General features: G+C 38.3%; 1 protein-coding gene across 8 annotated transcripts in view; it reads right to left on the bottom strand.

Moving 5' to 3' along the window:
* Window positions 1-15,114, bottom strand: part of gcgra (glucagon receptor a) — an 81,192-nt gene extending 66,078 nt beyond the window's left edge. For all 8 annotated transcript variants that reach the window (XR_010894585.1, XM_067381393.1, XM_067381394.1 and 5 more), the window contains exon 1: window positions 14,847-15,114. The gene's annotated coding sequence lies outside the window, so the exon portion shown is untranslated. The remainder of the gene's footprint in view (window positions 1-14,846) is intronic.
* Between the last annotated feature and the right edge of the window lie 3,334 nt (window positions 15,115-18,448).

Here is an 18,448-nt window from a genome sequence, read left to right as displayed (position 1 = left end):
TCATCAAGCTGTTCATGAATAATAGGTTCAATTATGAAAAAAAAAAGAAAAAAGAAAAAAAAGGCATACGATTTATCAAGTATTTTGGCATTTTGGAAAAGTGCCATAGTGCAGAGTACATGCACTCACTACAGTACCATGGCTCCAACATGTTCAGTAAATTTAGTTTTAAGCATTTTATTAAAAACAATAATGATAATAAATTGTCAGGATAAACTAAAAAGGATGCTCAAAGTAATAGTTTACCCAAAATTAAATAATGACTTAAATCTCAGCCTGGAATAAATCCATATGGAATAATTTCACAATAATATAATGGTTGTTTTTGTTCTTTTTGGAGCTCGATAGCCTGCCTTTCCTATGAACTATTTTTTTATGTAAAGAGCTGCATGAAGGTTCATCAAAACATCTTGTGTTCCACAGAAAGAATGCTCCCACTTTATATTAAGTGCATACAATGCACTTACTGTATACATCCATGATTTTACATTGTCCTTATATAAAAAAAAAAAAAAAAAAATACCTCCATGTAATTACAGCTGTAATTAATTTCTGTAATTACATCTATAATTGCAATATTGACTTTTCCCTTACACCTTAACCCACCCTTAAACCTACCCATGCCACCAAACCTGTCCTATCCTTACCAGTATCTCACCTCAATAGCAGCACAAGTGTTTTGCAATACAACATCAACACAATAAGCACAAAGTTAAAGACACCTAACATAAAGTGTGACCTAAAAATAAAAGCATACAGGTTTGGAATCATTGAGTCTTAAAGTCTATCTCAGAGCAAATCATCAGCTGTATCATATGGTTCAGTCACTCTCTAAAGGTAAGATATGATTATAATTAAACAACACTTGCCCTTTAACACCCTTTGTAAACACTTGCTTGGTACTTCCGCCTACGTCATGTGTGACCTTTCCAACGTGATTACATAAAATCGCAGAGCAGTGCAAGACAAGCATTTGTGGTTAAAAGTATATCATTTTTATTTCTTTAGAGAATGGCAGATCGTTTCACTAAATAAGACCCTTATTCCTCTTTGAAGCTGCATTTTGGACCTTCAACCTGTTGTACCCCAGTGAAGTCCACTATATGGAAAAATATCCTGGAATGTTTTCCTCAAAAACCTTAATTTCTTTTTAAGACATAAACATCTTGGATGACATGGGGGTGAGTAAATCATCAGGAAATCTTAATTCTGAAGTGAACGAATCCTTTAATGACTGCATCTTAAATGAAAATCATTTCCCAGACAGCAACATAGTGTATCCCAGATCCGGCACACATCTGGTACATGTGGATTACACGCGGAACAGATGCGGGGCCGGATCTGAGCCGACACTATGTTGCTGTCAGGGTTATATGAACAACTTTACAGATGAACAAATCCTTATTTAGTTTATGAATATTTCATTTACAGAATTGTTGGTTGATTCTTTTGTATTTATGATCAATGAGTTTGATAAAGTTGCCTCATTCACTTTATTTGTAATGATAACATTTTATTCTATTCTGTTTGGCTACAGAAAGGATTACATAATTTTACAAGACTACTTTAACATCTTAAAATTAATCAATTGTATGAAATTATTTAACCATGAAATAAATTACCATAAAATACACCATAAATGCATAAATTGATCACAAAAGTAATCCATTTTATTGTTATGCTTTAATCATATGATTGCATTTTGTGAGGAACTCAATCAAATTCAACAATCTTCGTCTCCATCTTTGGTAGCAACAATAATCGTCAAAACTGTGGTCAGACAAATCAAAATTTGAAGTTCTTTTTGGAAAACTGGGATGCCATGTCATCCGGAATAAAGAGGACAAGGACAACCCAAGTTGTTATCACCATTCAGTTCAGAAGCCTGCATCTCTGATGGTATGGGGTTGCATGAGTGCGTGTGGCATGGGCAGCTTACACATCTGGAAAGGCACCATCAATGCTGAAAGGTATATCCAAGTTCTAGAACAACATATGCTCCCATCCAGACGTCGTCTCTTTCTCTCAACAATAATTGTCAAAACTGACCGCCTCAAGAAGCATTGGTTTCACTGTAGGTATATCAGTGCTAAATTTCTTCATCCCTAACTACAACATGCCATATTTTACAGGGATTAGTTCACCCAAAAACTTAAAATTCTGTCATCATTTATTAACCCTATGTTGTTCCAAACCTGTATGAATTTCTTTGTTCTGTCGAACACAAAGGAAGATATTTGGAAGAATGTCAGTAACCAAACATATCTCGCCCCCATTGACTATCATAGTATTTATTTTTCCTACTTTGGTAGTTTGGTGAGATCATTTTGTTGCTGACATTTTTATAAATATATTCCAGGTTTGGAACTACTTGAGCATAAGTAAAGGATGGCAGAATTTTCATTTTTGGGTGAACTATCCCTTTAAATGATTTATGTGGAGTGAATCCGGATAAGATATTCAGCCATTAACAACTTTTTACTCTGTAGCTCACACTGTATGCCACCAGAGAGTACTTTGAATGCAACACATTGTCGTTTGAACAATTTTGGTACTGCTTTTTTCTGATATGGAAACATTTATGCATTTATGCAACATTTTTTTTTTTTTTTTTTTTTGCAGTTTTTGAGATTTCTGGATTTTCCTGTTTACGGAGGCATGGTGAATTGACTTTCTTCGAAACCAGTGGTTCTTCATGAACAAACCATGCCAGGAAAAGCTGGGGTCATGAATATTAGTTAGGTTATGTGATGTTTACACTGATTTGCTGAACAGCAGACGTTGTTGCGTGAGTGTGCAAGCCAAAGAGGGATTACTTTGTACCGATGACACATTCATTCAGCAGATCACAAAACTCGCAAAACGCCCGAGTTGATAAAACTTCTGTACAAAAGTAATATCACACTTGCAATGATGACGCTGTTCTGGATGTCATCATGGTTGTGATTATCTGCAGCCGAATCAGTGTCATACTGATATTCAACACAACTTAATGACTGAATGTGATATTGCTGGTGATAAAACTAATACACTGACAGAGTTTGTTTTGTAGTAAGGACTGGAAAGTTTCAATCTCTGGTTACAGAAGTTCGCATTGGTTGTACAACATAAGGCATGAGTTTATTGATGCAACAACAATAAATGTGTTGAAAATGTTAGCAGCAATGATGACAGATGTTATGTGTCCTGAGGACAGATGAGAGAGTAACTGCTGTCAATGTACTCCTGTAGAGCCTAAAATATGTGACGCTGTAGGACTGTCATAAGTTATTGCGTCCAGCGGATCTGTCTCATCATGCCCATTTGCGTTAGCATGAAAGGGATGGTTAAACAGGTTTAGATTCATACAAAACCCATTCCAAAAAAGTTGGGACGCTGTACAAATTGTGAATAAAAAAGGAATGCAATAATTTACAAATCTCATAAACTTTTATTTTATTCACAATAGAATATAGAAAACATATCAAATGTTGAAAGTGAGACATTTTGGATTTCATGAGAGCTACACATTCCAAAAAAGTTGGGACAGGTAGCAATAAGAGGCCGGAAAAGTTAAATGTACATATAAGGAACAGCTGGAGGACCAATCTGCAACTTTTTAGGGTCAATTGGCAACATGATTGGTATAAAAAGAGCCTCTCAGAGTGGCAGTGTCTCTCAGAAGTCAAGATGGGCAGAAGATCACCAGTTCCCCCAATGCTGCGGTGAAAAATAGTGGAGCAATATCAGAAAGGAGTTTCTCAGAGAAAAATTGCAAAGAGATTGAAGTTATCATCATCTACAGTGCATAATATCATCCAAAGATTCAGAGAATCTGGAACAATCTCTGTGCGTAAGGGTCAAGGCCGGAAAACCATACTGGATGCCCCGTGATCTTCGGGCCCTTAGACGGCACTGCATCACATACAGGAATGCTACTGTAATGGAAATCACAACATGGGCTCAGGAATACTATAGGAAAAACTCTATAGGTCAAAAAAGAAGCCATATCTAAATATGATCCAGAAGCGCAGGCGTTATTTATTTATTCTTGGAGATTTTTATTTTATTTATAGGAAATTGAACTGAGAGATCAGGATGTGACCCAGGTAAGACTCAAACCTTGTCAGCCAACACTTCCTGAGTCTCTATGCAAAGCTCTGATGAAAGCAATTGTGAGTAACTTTTCCATGCTCTTTACTGTATGAATGTGGATATTTTTTTAATAAAAAAATACACTTTCTTGTATGATAATGGGCTTTCAGCTGTTTTCCTTAAAGTACCCCTTTTATGCTATTTTAAAGTTTCTTCATTTTGTTTTGGAGGTCTCCTACAATAGTTATATGTGCATCCATCACTCGATATTTGAATTTCAGCTCTGGATCTTCCTCAGTACAACACATTGATATAAACAGTATTGATGCCAACAGTTTTACTGTAGCAATTCAAGCCTCATTTGAGTCCTCATTCCTTGGAAGTGTATCAGAGTGAATTTGCTTTCACAGTGCAGAAAACAGCATCTTCTCGACATGTTGTCAACACAAACCGAAGTCTTCCAGGCCTCAGCTACAACTACAGTGTTTGAGGGACAAAGCAGACGTTGTTTGTGGGCAGCCAATGAAGACCACAGGCTGGCATTATGCAAATGTGTTACCACATAGGTTCCTACCTACGTAGGTTTGCGCAGAAAATAAGACTGGAATTACTGATGACTAATTTCAGGCAGTTCAGAATCAGTTATTACTTTTGGAAGAAATAATTCAATTTATCCTGCACTTTGATCTTTGAAACTTTGCAGACATTTTCCATTCATATCTATATTACACACTACATTAAAGGTAATATCTGTAAAAGCATAGTAGTGGCACTTCAAACTCGCACCATCACATACATAATGAGCCTCCATCTCTATGTGAAACTGTCACAAAACTTAAAGACACAGTGATTTTTTTACTTAAATGTTTAGATTTTCCATACATGCATTTGCCACATGGAATCCTGGAAAACAATCCTTAAAGGATTAGTTCACTTTCAAATGAAATTTAGCCCAAGCTTTACTCACCCTCAAGCCATCCTAGGTGTATATGACTTTCTTCTTTCTGATGAACATAATCGCAGAAATATTAATAAATATACTGACGCAGCCAAGCTTTATGATGGCAGTGAACGGGACCAATGACTATGAGCTAAAAAAATATATATCTCCATCCACATCCATCCATCATAAGCGTAATCGCCACATGAGTCTGGGGGGTAAATAAAGGCCTTCTGAAGCGAAGCAGTGCATTTGTGTAAAAAAATATCCATATTTAAACTAGTTATGAAGTCAAATATCTAGCTTCCGTCAGACCGCCTTCTGTAGTTCTCTCCTCTTCCTGATGCGACGCCAGTTTACACTTTCTTCGTATTCTTCGTGACTAGAATACAGAAGGCGGTATGGCGGAAGCTAGATTTTTTACTTCATAACTTGTTAAATATGTATATTTTTTTTACACAAACGCATTTGCTTCAGAAGGTCTTTATTAACCCTCCGGAGCCATGTGGAGCACACATTTATGATAGATGGATGTGGATGGAGACACGTTCTTCAGCTCATACCATACCCGTTCAATGCCATTATAAAGCTTGGATGTGTCAGGATATGTATTAACCCTTTAAAACCGGATGTTTCGTCGGCGACACGTCCAGCCAAGCTGTATTCATGTTACCGTAACTATTGAACCATTTGCGCCTTCATAATAATTCAAATTGCTACAGACAGTAGACAACAAGGGCTTTTCGGCAATATAAGGGTTATTACGGTAATTTGGACGATGCTTTCCATCAGCAAATGGCAGCTGCTTTTGGGGAGAGCGGGTGGAAGGAGGATTTGAATGGAGAGATATGGAGCACGGCAATTTATGAAGTTTTGGATCGCATAAATAATAAAAGAAACAAACAAAAACATGAAGGAAGGAGTACACGGTCAATTGTGATGATTTTTTTATAAGACTTGGGAGGATGCTAAGTGAGACTAAGTTTTTTTCTAAATAAAAATCAGAAAATGTATTATTATAATTTTTTTTTATTTTCGACTATTTAAATTCTATTTACAAACTCACCATATACATTAATGGTCAATAACTGTAATTTATTGAAAGCCAGTTGTTTTCTGAAAAAAATGACACCTTGCACTTGAAGATGGCGCATTGATAGAGAATTTTATAATAAAAAAAAAAAACATAATATGTGAAAATGGGCTATTTTAGCTTTAGGTTCTAAAGGGTTAATATCTCAGATTATGTTCATCAGAAAGAAGAAAGTATATATAAAATATACACCTAGGATGGCTTGAGGGTGAGAAATCTTGGGCTAATTTTCATTTGAAAGTGAACTAATCCTTTAATTTGCCAAGTCAATAGAGGCAGAATATAAAACAACATACAACTGCATAGTATTATCGGTAAACCTTTAGAATACTGATCCTTCATTAATGAATAACTATACAGGAATAGATGAATAATGCACTATTAACACTCTAGTAACTACTGTTAACTAACACGAAACTCTGATTAATGAGTTAGTAAGTAATAGTGCTCAGTTGTAGGTGGTAGTTCACTATTAGCTAATCAGTAACTACTGTTTTTTCATTCCTCCCAGAGAACTACTAAGAACTACTATATACCTGTTCGTAATTAATGTGAATAATGCATAATGTATAATTAATTCTAAAGTAAAGATCATGGTAACCCACAAGTAATTACTTAAGTGTTACCAAAGATATCATAAGGAATTACTGTACAAAAACATCAAAAGTTTACAATGACTACAGTAGTTACTAGAGAGTTATCATGCTGTTCACTTTAGAATACTGATCCAAATAATTAGTAATTCCTTCTTAAGTATTTGGTAATACTTCACTCATTACTAGTGCATTACCATGACCTTTACTTTAGAATTAATTATACATTATGCATCATTCATGTTAATTATGAGCCTGTATATAGTTCTTAATAGTTGTCTGGTAAGTATAAAAAACAGTAGTTACTGATTAGTTAATAGTGAACTACCACCTTCAACTGAGTTTTTTGTTAGTTAATAGTAGTTACTAGAGTGTTAATAATGCATTATTCATTTGTGTAGTTATTCATTAATGAAGGATCAGTATTCTAAAGTATTACCATATTATTATTATTAGATCTAAAATCCAACTCCACATAACTGTACATTGAACATCAAACAAGTTTTGTTAAGCCGTGATAGTGTCATCACACTGCATACTCGCTTCAGTTTGGATGGATGAATCACTTGTTGCTGGACACTTGTCGCATCACGCCTGGTAAGACCGATTAAGCTACAGATGACAGAGGCAGATTGCGTTAACGTCATGAGTGTCTGTTCCTCCACAGGACAAATGACAGCGGTAATGTGATTTCACAGGGAGATAAAGAGCATGTGTGTTTGAGAACGTTTTATTAAATGAGCGCTGACCAGCATCCAGCTTTATGCACAGTGTTTCATGTACTTGGACAGATTTAATAAACTCAGAGCTGATCCGTTTAACACACCACAAGAAGGAAAGCAGGAATGATTGGCAATAAAATTTGAGCTGGTTAAAAACAGAGTAGTCAATGCTAATTCAGTAAGCGAAGGATTATTGTTTCCTACAGCTCTCAGGCACTGTTTGTACTTGTTGAACACCTGTAAGTGCACATACAGCACACATGAACACTGGGATACAAGAGGTTGTAATTATCTCGGGTTATGTGTGCTGCAGCACGTGTGATCACTGAACTTGTAATGAAACTCTAGGTGAACTTGTGGACCCCTGTGTAACCCCTATGCTGTAGATCTCATAGGACAACTGGTGCTAACAACCTCACGCAACACCGTGTTACACCTAATTCCAATTGAGTGATCAAACTGTTTTAACAGCAGTGGGGTCCACCCTAGTTAGTAACGTTTGTCTCAGTGCCAAAAACATACTTCATGCAAAATGACAAAGCCCTTTTCTATCTGGCAAGCTTGAATCTGATTGTTTTTACAATAAGCCTGGGTAGAAAATCTGAGACTAAATTAAGTACTGAGTCATGCCTAAATTTGGCGCAGTCTCTTCTCTTTTAGGCTTTGGTGCTCAGACAAACAGAAACTATTAATATGGCTTTTCTTTTTTTTTTTTGCATTTTACTTATTCCATTTGGTTTCAAGAGCTCATGATGAACTCATGATAATCAGTACTATGGCAACTGTAAAATGTAAATCTGCTATATAAAGCAGATACTGACTACACAGCCTGGTCTCATTGTTAATCCCCAGGTATTAATACTTAACATTTTCAGCCGCAAAAAATAAATTTTGTACATTTGGATAGATGCTTACAATATGAACGTATTGACAACATTTAAATGTAAACATTATTTCGTATTTACAGCTAAAGTATTAGTATTAAAGTATTAAAGTATTACAACTAAAATATTTACAAATCTTTTAAATCATAAGGATATATTTGTATAATTGGGTTAACCTTAAAGGCCGTTGCACACTGAGTCTGAAATTGTGTTTTTAAGTATTTGTGATACTAAAAATTTGTCACGCACAGACAGATTGCACACTGAGTCTGATGCGTATTAATGAATCCATTATGAAAATATTCGCAAAACGAGAACTTCTTAAACAGAGAAAAAGAAGGAAAATATTGGGTCCATCCAATCTCGAGTTTGTGTAGAGAGGAAGAAGAGTTCCACCTCATTAAGGAGCGTGATTATCCCAAGCGTTTCAAAGTTTACAGGAGGTCGGTGGCTCAGTTTGACGCTTCGCTAGCGATACTGGCACAATCTTCGCTTGTATGGAGCATTCGCTTGTATGGTGGCTCTGAATTGTCAAACCGTTTCTCAAAACGCATGCCAAGGATGCGAAAAACACAGAAAAACGAACCTGATCCATTTTTTTTTAATAATGGGCGAAAGTTTCGGAGGCAGTGTGTAAACGTGATTGATACAATGTGAGGTCGTATATATTTTTTAACGTGCGAAAATTTCGGACTCGAATTTCAGACTCAAGCCGCCTTTCCACTGCACACGACAGTCCAATGGCTGTCGTTTGTCGTGTGTAGTGGAAAGGTGGCTTTAAAGACCCTTTTTACCTTTTTATAGATAAATTGTAGATCCCTCAACCCTACCCCCAAACCCAAACATAACCATTTTATAAAGAATATAAAAAATATATAAAAAAAATTTATGCCACAATTTTTATTAATGCCACAATTTTAATATTGATAAATAAGGATTCACACAGCTATTTGTTAATACATACATAATTTATGTTTTAGTTCTAGATAAAAAAGCTTTGGATAAAAGCGACTGTCAAATGAAAAAATGCTGTCAATACATCAGTATTGTATGTTTCAGTGTGTATGAAAACGTAAGTAAATGTATGTGTGGTAGAAACACACTTTATGTAAACATACATGAATACTCATGAGATCATGTTGGACTACACTGTCTGAACAAACAGATACGGTTATTGTGTACAGTCATTCGAACTCGCAACTGGGTGAAATCTGAAGTGAACTCCACTATGACATTTTTCTTTGCCTCAAATACTCCCCTCTGTCTGTTTGACAAACTGTAATAGGAAAACGAGCAGTGTCTGGACAGAATGCATGGCACAGAGGATAAAATCTTCCTGTCTATCTTCCCCTTTGCTGTGTTACCTGATTTGGTCCTATGATTCACAGAGGAAAATATATTTTTAAAATATCCTCTTTGCTGCCTTAAATGGGAGAACTAAAAATATCCTATTAGGCATAGACTGGTAGCAATGAGAAAACTGCCTTCAGAAAAGTGAAAAACAACAATAAACATCACAGGTTCAATGTGATTCTTCCCACCTCACAGTGTGATATATCAGCCTAAAGCCGGGTGCACACTGTATGATTTATAATAGTCCTTTACGACTGTTGTTTGTCAGACTGTACTATCCCTGTTGTAAGCCATGTCACACTTGTCATTAATGTCAGACTGTACTTACAGCAGACAAGATGTATTAAAAATGGACGCACACAAGACTCTGAGTTTTACATCAGCAATTTATGAAACTTTCAGAGATGTGAGCTGCATATAAATGCACAATAGAAATGATGGCTAAAACAAATCAAAATCAAATCTCTAGCATTAATTATGAGCATGGCTTCACTTGAAAAGAAAACTGAAGAAAAAAACAAAAAACAAAGACAGTGTGTGTGGTTTGTTGTTTTCTCACTAAATCCGTTATCAGGTTCGGCACTCTCATTGGTTTTTGATTTGATGGTTGTCATAAGAGAAGCCACACTGCAGGACTGTTTGTCAAATTTTCTGACACTGACATTTTGATTGCAATGTCATCAATCTGCTATCAGTGAACATGTCAAGTCAAGTCAAGTCAAATGTATTTATATAGCGCTTTTACAACTGGTAATTGTTTCAAAGCAGCTTTACATATTAGAAGCACATGTCAAACTAGACTTCAGATTTTGACCTATAGGATCTGACGAATCTTTAGGATTCACAAAATTTGTCTCAGACAGCCAAATTGTGGCCAAAATCTTACAATGTGAGTCTGGCTTAAAGCATCTCTACTCCAGGAATAGAGGTACCAATATTGATTAAAACATGAACTATTCTCATAGGTCCCACAAGTATGTGGTTTCCACAATTTACATCCATACCTTCAGACTCGTTGTGAACAAAACCTATAATAAATGAATAGGCTAAATTAATAAATTATTTATTCTCTCATGTCAATGCACTAACTCTTAATTTCTTACTTAAAAGTCTGAAAAAAAAGATGAATAATGCACAAGAAAAATCACTTTATAGTGTGAGCTCTGAATAAGCATTTCATTGATTAGACAAGCTTACACTTTCTACATTACTGAAATTCATAATTTATTTATTTTGGCCAGGGGAGTTATTAGACATGAATTACATCTGGGGTTTAGTACATTAATGCAAAGCAACCTACAAACATAAATAATTTGATTGCACTTCATCGTAATGGTTCAAGGGAAACACCAAAAGCCGAACATTCCCTAGTAGGATGAAGATCACAACCAAAATGAACAGTGCAGCACCAACCAATTATGTGCACAACAATTGTGTTTTGTCTCCTGCTGCTGTCTGTAGAATTCGGATGCACTGATGCCATCGCATCACATCACATGTTAGTCAGCATTCTGAGCAGATTCAAAGTTTTTGCATTCCATACTCTTTTGTAGATAGAACCTTTTTGTTTTCTAAAAAAGTGCCAAAAATGTAAAACAACATTTGTTCATTCTTATCAATGTACAAAACATTTCTTCACTCAATTAGGCAAAGCCAAGAACTTAAAAATGACTCCCATGCCAATGAAAAGGATGGCACCATCAGGGTATTTGAAAAAATGTATGGCTGTTGTCTCTTGAGGTTTCCATATAAAGAACAACCGAAAAGGTCCCCAGTTACAAATGTCATCATCATTATGGAGATTCAGCCTTCATGTTCAGCAACAACAAGTAAAGCATATGCGAGATATAACTTGTCCTGAAGGTCTATATGATAAGCAAAATTCATGAGAGACGAGGACTGTTGAGGTCTGGTTCTCAGTGAGAAGAAAAAATGAGAGTGAAATAACACAGAATCGTTGTCACATACGCTCACTATCCCAGCATGTAAATTTAAATAAGATGTAAATTGCTCAAGATTATTCAAGTGTAGCATGCCTTGAGGTTTATACCCTATGAACCGAAAGACCTTTTCTGTAGAACTTAATTGCTTGTTATGAAATACTATCTTGTCTTGTAACAGCTTCTGTGTGATGCTGTAGCCGGTAGAAAAACCTGTAAAAGTCTAAGTGCATCAAATGGTTAATGGCCACTTCAGGTCTCCTCAAGCACTAAAACAGTCTGGATGGGTTTATGTTTGCATTGCAAACATAGTAAACATGTGTACACTCCTCATAGTTAATTCAGATTTTTTTTTTTTTTTTTTTAGGTACCAGGAAAAAGCAGATGTTGAGACCAGATATGACATAGAAGCAACCAGTGTTGCCAGCTTAACTGGTTATCTGCTTAAATAGGCTGGTTTTGAACAAGGAAGTATATAATATCTGGAGAGAGCTATCCATTATCATTTTCATTCATTTCAATGGCAGTTGCTTGGCTGGCGCATGCAGCCCAGGAAGAACTCAACCTGGATGCTTCCGTCTTTTCTTCATGTGCATTCAGTTCGAGAAAGAGCCATAGGTTTTTTTTTTTTTTTTTGGTCCATAGTGTATTTTCACAGGCCTTTCAGTCATATTTTGTGTTCTGCATGACAATGTTTGGTCTTAGTGGAATAGATCTGCTACACTGCTGCTGGTGTTGCAGAGCAAATATGAGACTTCTTACTGCCAATACATACACGACACACTGATGCTGCTGCTGTACAATATAGCATACATGAATTACCCATATAATAGATCTATACAGGTGGAGCTGGGGAAGGTGGAGGGTTTCTGAAAGCGCGCTGCAACTGCTACAGCAAATGCTGACCAAGTATTTGAAGGTTGAGCAGTGAGCTCATTGGCTACTGATACAGCAGGAACCAATCAGCTGTGCTCTATAGAGAATAATGTGATTGCAAGCAGTTAAAGGGGCTCTGTGTAGGAATGACACCCAGTGTTCAAAATAGGTACTGCAGTCCAAATTCAAAATATTGTTTTGCCCGCCCCCTCGTTAAAAGATGCAGGTTGCCAGCAACAAGAGGAAGTGCAATTGACAATGAAAGCTGAGGAGACTTAAACATTGAAACTTATGAGTTGATTAACCCTCTGGAGTCTGAGGCTGATTTGGGGCTTGGAGAAGTTTTGACATGCCCTGACATTTGTGCTTTTTTCAGTTGTTCATAAACATATTAATGGAAAAAGTGTCATTACACTGTATTCAGCACAAACTAGGCTACAATAATATATGTGGAACATGTATGCACATGTTTGTGTTTTTGAAGGAATAATGTTTATGCATGGTTATTGAAAAAACAAAAAACTTAAGTCACTGAAATAAGGCCAAACAAATATAGTAAATCTGTGTTTACAAGACTTCTGGGTATTGGAGGTTGTAAACTAGAGTTTTTGCTTCAAAATTATGTAAAACGTATGCTGCCTACTCCTTCATATAAAACAATATATTGATTTAGTTTTTGTAAGACACCTTTTGCCAAGAAACACAGTACGCGTGGAGGTGTGAATCACCACTGAATAATGGGCCATTCTCACCTGAGAAGACAAAATAATTGGATAATAATGAGCTGAAATGACTTGCATATTAATGAGGTATTTCAGTCAGGTAGGCTGTGAAAAAAACCTTCTGTGATGTCTCAAGCTCATCATGATATATGAAACATACAGAAAAATATTATTACAATATAAAGTAATGGTTTTATATTATACTTTAAAATATAATGTATTTCTGTGATGCAAAGAGTCTGAATATAGGCTTTTAGTTTAAAAGCATGCAGCAATATTGGATTCTGATATGCTTATGTCAATTTTTCTATACAGAGGAGTTATATTTATTTATTTTATGTATCTATCAGCCTGTGCCATCTAGAATTTCATGACTGAACTATGTATTTTTGGGTGAAATGTTACTGTAAAGAGGTCGCACATTGAACAAGAAACACTAGCCACATTGTGTCACGCAGGTAGGACAAAGTGCAGGTATCACACATAGAATGTGTTGTTCTGTTTTGGTGAGCTCAAGTTCAAAACAGTGAATCTACTCACTATACAGGAAAAAGTTACATACAAACATTTTTGCATTTCAAGCACGAATAAGTTTCCAGGTTGAAATATTCATATGGATGAAAGATAAACACTTCTAGACAGTTTGTGTTGAATATTGCTTCACTTAATGACAGAAAAGAACACAGAACAAATACCAACATAACACAACCACAACTGTGAAAACTCACGTAGTGACAGACAGCCTACCGTTTCCGGTGCTGTGCCGAATTCCTGCCAAATTATTACCCCCCTTGAAGTTACCTGACTGCCTAATCCTGAGATAGAATAAAGGTTACAAAGAGCAAGCATATTCGAGTTTAAACCAAGTTTATATATCGCTACATTTAAAAACTAAGTGGTTCCTCAGTTATTACAGCTCGCGCTTCGCGTCTTTGGTGATTATTTCGCTTATTTCGCCTATGAACGGTGAAAGAAAGGAAGGCTCTGGAAACACTATTACTCTAATTTTACAATGAACATTAAAATACAATTAAATGGCCAACTTAATTTTGGACAGATAAAATGTCATTAACTGGTCCTGTGCGCGTGATTCAATTCAAACTGTGGAAGATAATATTGTTTAATCTAAAGTAAACTGGCTATCTTCTTAAGCAACTTTAAAATTAAATTGAATGACTTTCATTACACATATGCAGAATACAAAATAGACGTGTAAAAGTTTCTCTTTGTGTTCACATGCTACGCATACAAAAATACATAGGCTAATCATTCAGTAAATATTGTATAGTTTTCTCTGGGTATATGTAACGTACTGTTTTGTCCTATCACAGTCTCCTGCATTGATAAGAATGAGGTTAAGCAATCAGACAACTTGTTTTTAAGAGTTGTCTTTCGCAAGAGTAACCTACATAAACCGATAGATTTTACTTTAGGTGTTACTTATTTTTCTCCACACACACACAAAAAAACAGTTTGATAGGTTAAAACATGCGCATTGATATTAGGAGCCTTAGAATAAATGTCGCTTTAATTGAACTTCAATTTTGCTCTGAAACACAAAGAAAAAGAAGCAACTTCTTGTGCAGTTTACCTATCTAGAGCAAACTACTCGTAAAGGTCACAGTTGAGGAATAAATGTGTGTGTTTACCTTTAGCTCGTTTAATTCCGCGAAAGTCCCCAATCTGCGTTCCACACGCGGGCATCTTCAGAGGAACAAAACTGAATCCCAGTGCAGGATTAAACACGTAATCCAATCCTGAATGGATTGATGCAAGAGGAGTCCTTCAGAGAATATCAATCTGCTCTTTCGGTGTGACTGGTCTGTGGTGACACACATACACACACGCGCGAGTTCCAGCGCGCGGACAGAGTGAAGCGCTCAAAGTGAAGCTGCGGAGCGCGCGTCTGCATCGTCAGCCTGACGTCAACAGTCAGCCCGGCGACCACTGCTAACTGAATTATACATTTAACTAAAGGACGGCACGAATTATGCAGTCAACACAATGAGACTAATGTGAGACAATTTAATGTAGAAAATAACGTCCAACGTCTGCAAATATGATACTGAATGTGACACTTTTATTCATATTACCTCTGCCAAGTAACATGTTTACTACACACTGGGGACCAATTTTCACTTGGACATTGCTAGCAACTTTCAGAAACAATTATAGCCTAAAGAAATGGCATGTAACAAATGTGAAATTTTAAAGTAGAAAAACTGAAATAATATTTTCGTATAAAATACTCCAATAATCCTGTTGTATTTACAACTTAGAAATGGTAAATTCTTTTACTCTAGTAAGTAATTCTCAGGCTAGGTTTATTTAAGGTATTGTATGTAAAGGCACACATTTTAAAGTCTGGCTACAGAAAAAAAAAAAAAAAAATCACCAGCATGAATGTAAAAAGTAACAAAAAATATCAACAGTAGTAATAGTTACCAACAGTAACTATTACTATAAATATTATATTGTATAAAATGAAAACATATAAAATCTCTTTGTTTATATGTGATATAGTTGACTGTTATCTAAATGTCAGTGGGTTTATCCAACAGCTATTAAACAATGTTGCACACTTCTTAGGCACCTAAAGCTTTAATGAAACTGAATGGTCTCTGTTTTATATGATAAAGGGTAAGACTGAATCGAATACACACAAAGAAACTCTCCATTTAGGGGCCTAAAGAAAATCCAGGCAGTGCTGTTACTCACTTGTCATATGTGTAACGACACCATACTGTCCTCTGCATGTAAACATTGTGTTTATCAACCTAAAGATTAGGAAATGGAAACCATCACAAAGTCATCATGCAAAAAACACGCAGTGAATGGGATCCATTTCTGTGTTTCGTCTGTGGAAATCTGCCCCCCTCTGCTGTGTGAAGAATCGCTGGGAGGTCCATCAATACACTGAAAGTCTCACACTGGGTAATTGCAACATTTGCTTAGTCGCACAATCAAATGTTAATATACCATCATTGAACATTGTTTCTTTAGAGGTTATTCAAACACTATTTTATATATATTTTATTTATACACACAAATATAATCATATATATACATATATACATACATATACATTTGTAAATACATTTATAATGTCACAGAAGATTCCTATTTCAAAAAAATTCATCAAAGAATCCTGAAAACATGTATTACCTTTTCCACAAAAATATGAAGCCACGCAACTGTTTTCAACATTGATAATAATAAATGTTTCTTGAGCAGGAAATCATCATATAATGATTTCTGAAGGATCATGTGACACTGAAGACTGGAGTAATGATGCTGTATCACGGAAATAAATTACATTTTTAAAATAAATTAAAATAGAAAACAGTTATTTTAAATTGTAATAATATTACACAATATTATATATATATATATATATATATTGTGACGCGTGTCCCGAGCTCTCATCAGCGTCGCCCTGGAAACTGAGCAGGCACACCTGCACCTGCTCATCACGGGCTGAGTGGCCACACCTGCGTCCCATCAAGCACTGCTCATTTAAACCCTGCAAGCAAACACAGAGGGGAGAGATGTCTCCGCAAGACTCGGCTAACCCTTTCTTTCATTGTGCCTACAGAGAGCAGCGTGTGACCGCCAGCCCCAACGCCCACAGGAGAGCACGGACCCACACTGCACCAGCGCACCCAAAACAAGGAAGCTGAGCACCGAGCACCAAACCACCCTTTACTTGAATAAAAACCACCCTTCGGGGAACTTACCCTCCATCCTCGACTCGTGTCCTACTTCACCCCGTCACACTGGTGGAGAATGCGGGCAGTACAGTGAAGAGGACATAGACGACCCCACCTCACACGGCGTTCTATTATTGAACTCGTTTGCTTTGGTTGTTTTTTTTGTTTGTTTTTTCCACTCTCTTTGCCTCACGTATTTTCTCTGGTTCCTCAGGTGGCGCTCCTCCTCCAACGATGGAAGAGCTGTTGAAGCACCTCACTGAGGTGAGCATCCGCCAGCAGCAAATTATGGAACACATGGCCTCCCGGCAGGGGGAAACCGACCGTGAGCTGGCCGCGCTCCGTCTCGCCACAGCCCCGCGAACTCCGCCCCCTGACCCCCGTGTCCAGGCAACACAGCTATTACCCAGGATGACGGCACATGATGACGTAACGATGTATCTCCAGATGTTCGAGACCGTTGCCATGCGGGAGGCGTGGCCCGAGGAGGAATGGGCACGCATCGTGGCCCCACTGCTCACGGGAGAGGCTCAGCGTGCGTACTTCGCGCTTCCCCCGGAACAAAGTACCTCCTACGAGGTCTTACGGAAGGAGATCCTGGGCCGAATGGGGCTGTCTCCGATCAGCGCTGCCCAGCTATTCAACGAGTGGACCTTTGACCCGCGGCAGCCGGCCCGGGTTCAAGCCGCTAGCCTCTCCCGACTGGCCCAACACTGGTTGCTGGCCGGGGGTCCCACCGTACACCAGGTAGCGGAGCGCGTTGTGGTCGACCGCCTCCTGCGTGCCCTTCCCCGTCCGCTACGGCAGGCAGCCGGTATGCGGAACCCAGCCAACGTGGATGAACTGGTCGAGGCCATAGAGCTGGCGGAGGCCACCCAACACCGGGATGTAGGGGAGAGAGCGCCACCGTTTCCCCGAAGGGTGGTCCAGGAGCGGCGCGCGCCGGAGGGCACACAGCGACCGGTGAGCAGGCCGGCGGTTCCCGGCCCACAGGATGAGCCCATGCCCACAGAAGCACCCCGCTCCCCAGGACGACCTTGGCTGGCAGGCTGCGCCGTTCACACAGAAAACGCGCCGCGGGTGGAGGTGAAAGTAAACGGCCGCCCATTCCTCGCCCTTCTGGACTCTGGCAGTGCGGTCAGCCTGGTCAAAACATCGATCCTACCCCCACGGGCCGAAGCCAAGACTAAGCTCCCCATTACCTGTGTGCACGGCGACACCAGAGAAGTGCCGGCGCGGTGGGTTAACATCGCTGCGTCAATCGGTGCCTGGCCAGTAGACGTCGGGCTCGTCAGGGATCTACCAGTGCCGGTCCTTCTCGGAAGAGACTGGCCAGGGTTCGACCGCCTACTCGCCGCCGTCACTCAGCCTGCCAGCCTTGCTGGGAACCGCCCAACCCGGAAGCCCGGCAGGAAAGCCCGACGACGTCCCGTGCTGCTGGCCTCCGACAGTCCCAGAGGCGGTGAGTCACCCCGTCCACCTCATAACCTCTATTTTGATTTGTTCCAGCAGGTGACTGGAGCCGGGGGTTTCTCCAAGGA

The sequence above is a fragment of the Chanodichthys erythropterus genome, chromosome 3, assembly GCF_024489055.1.
Source record: "Chanodichthys erythropterus isolate Z2021 chromosome 3, ASM2448905v1, whole genome shotgun sequence".
NCBI classification, from domain to species: Eukaryota; Metazoa; Chordata; class Actinopteri; order Cypriniformes; family Xenocyprididae; genus Chanodichthys; species Chanodichthys erythropterus.
This window is presented reverse-complemented; position numbering and strand designations above follow the sequence as displayed.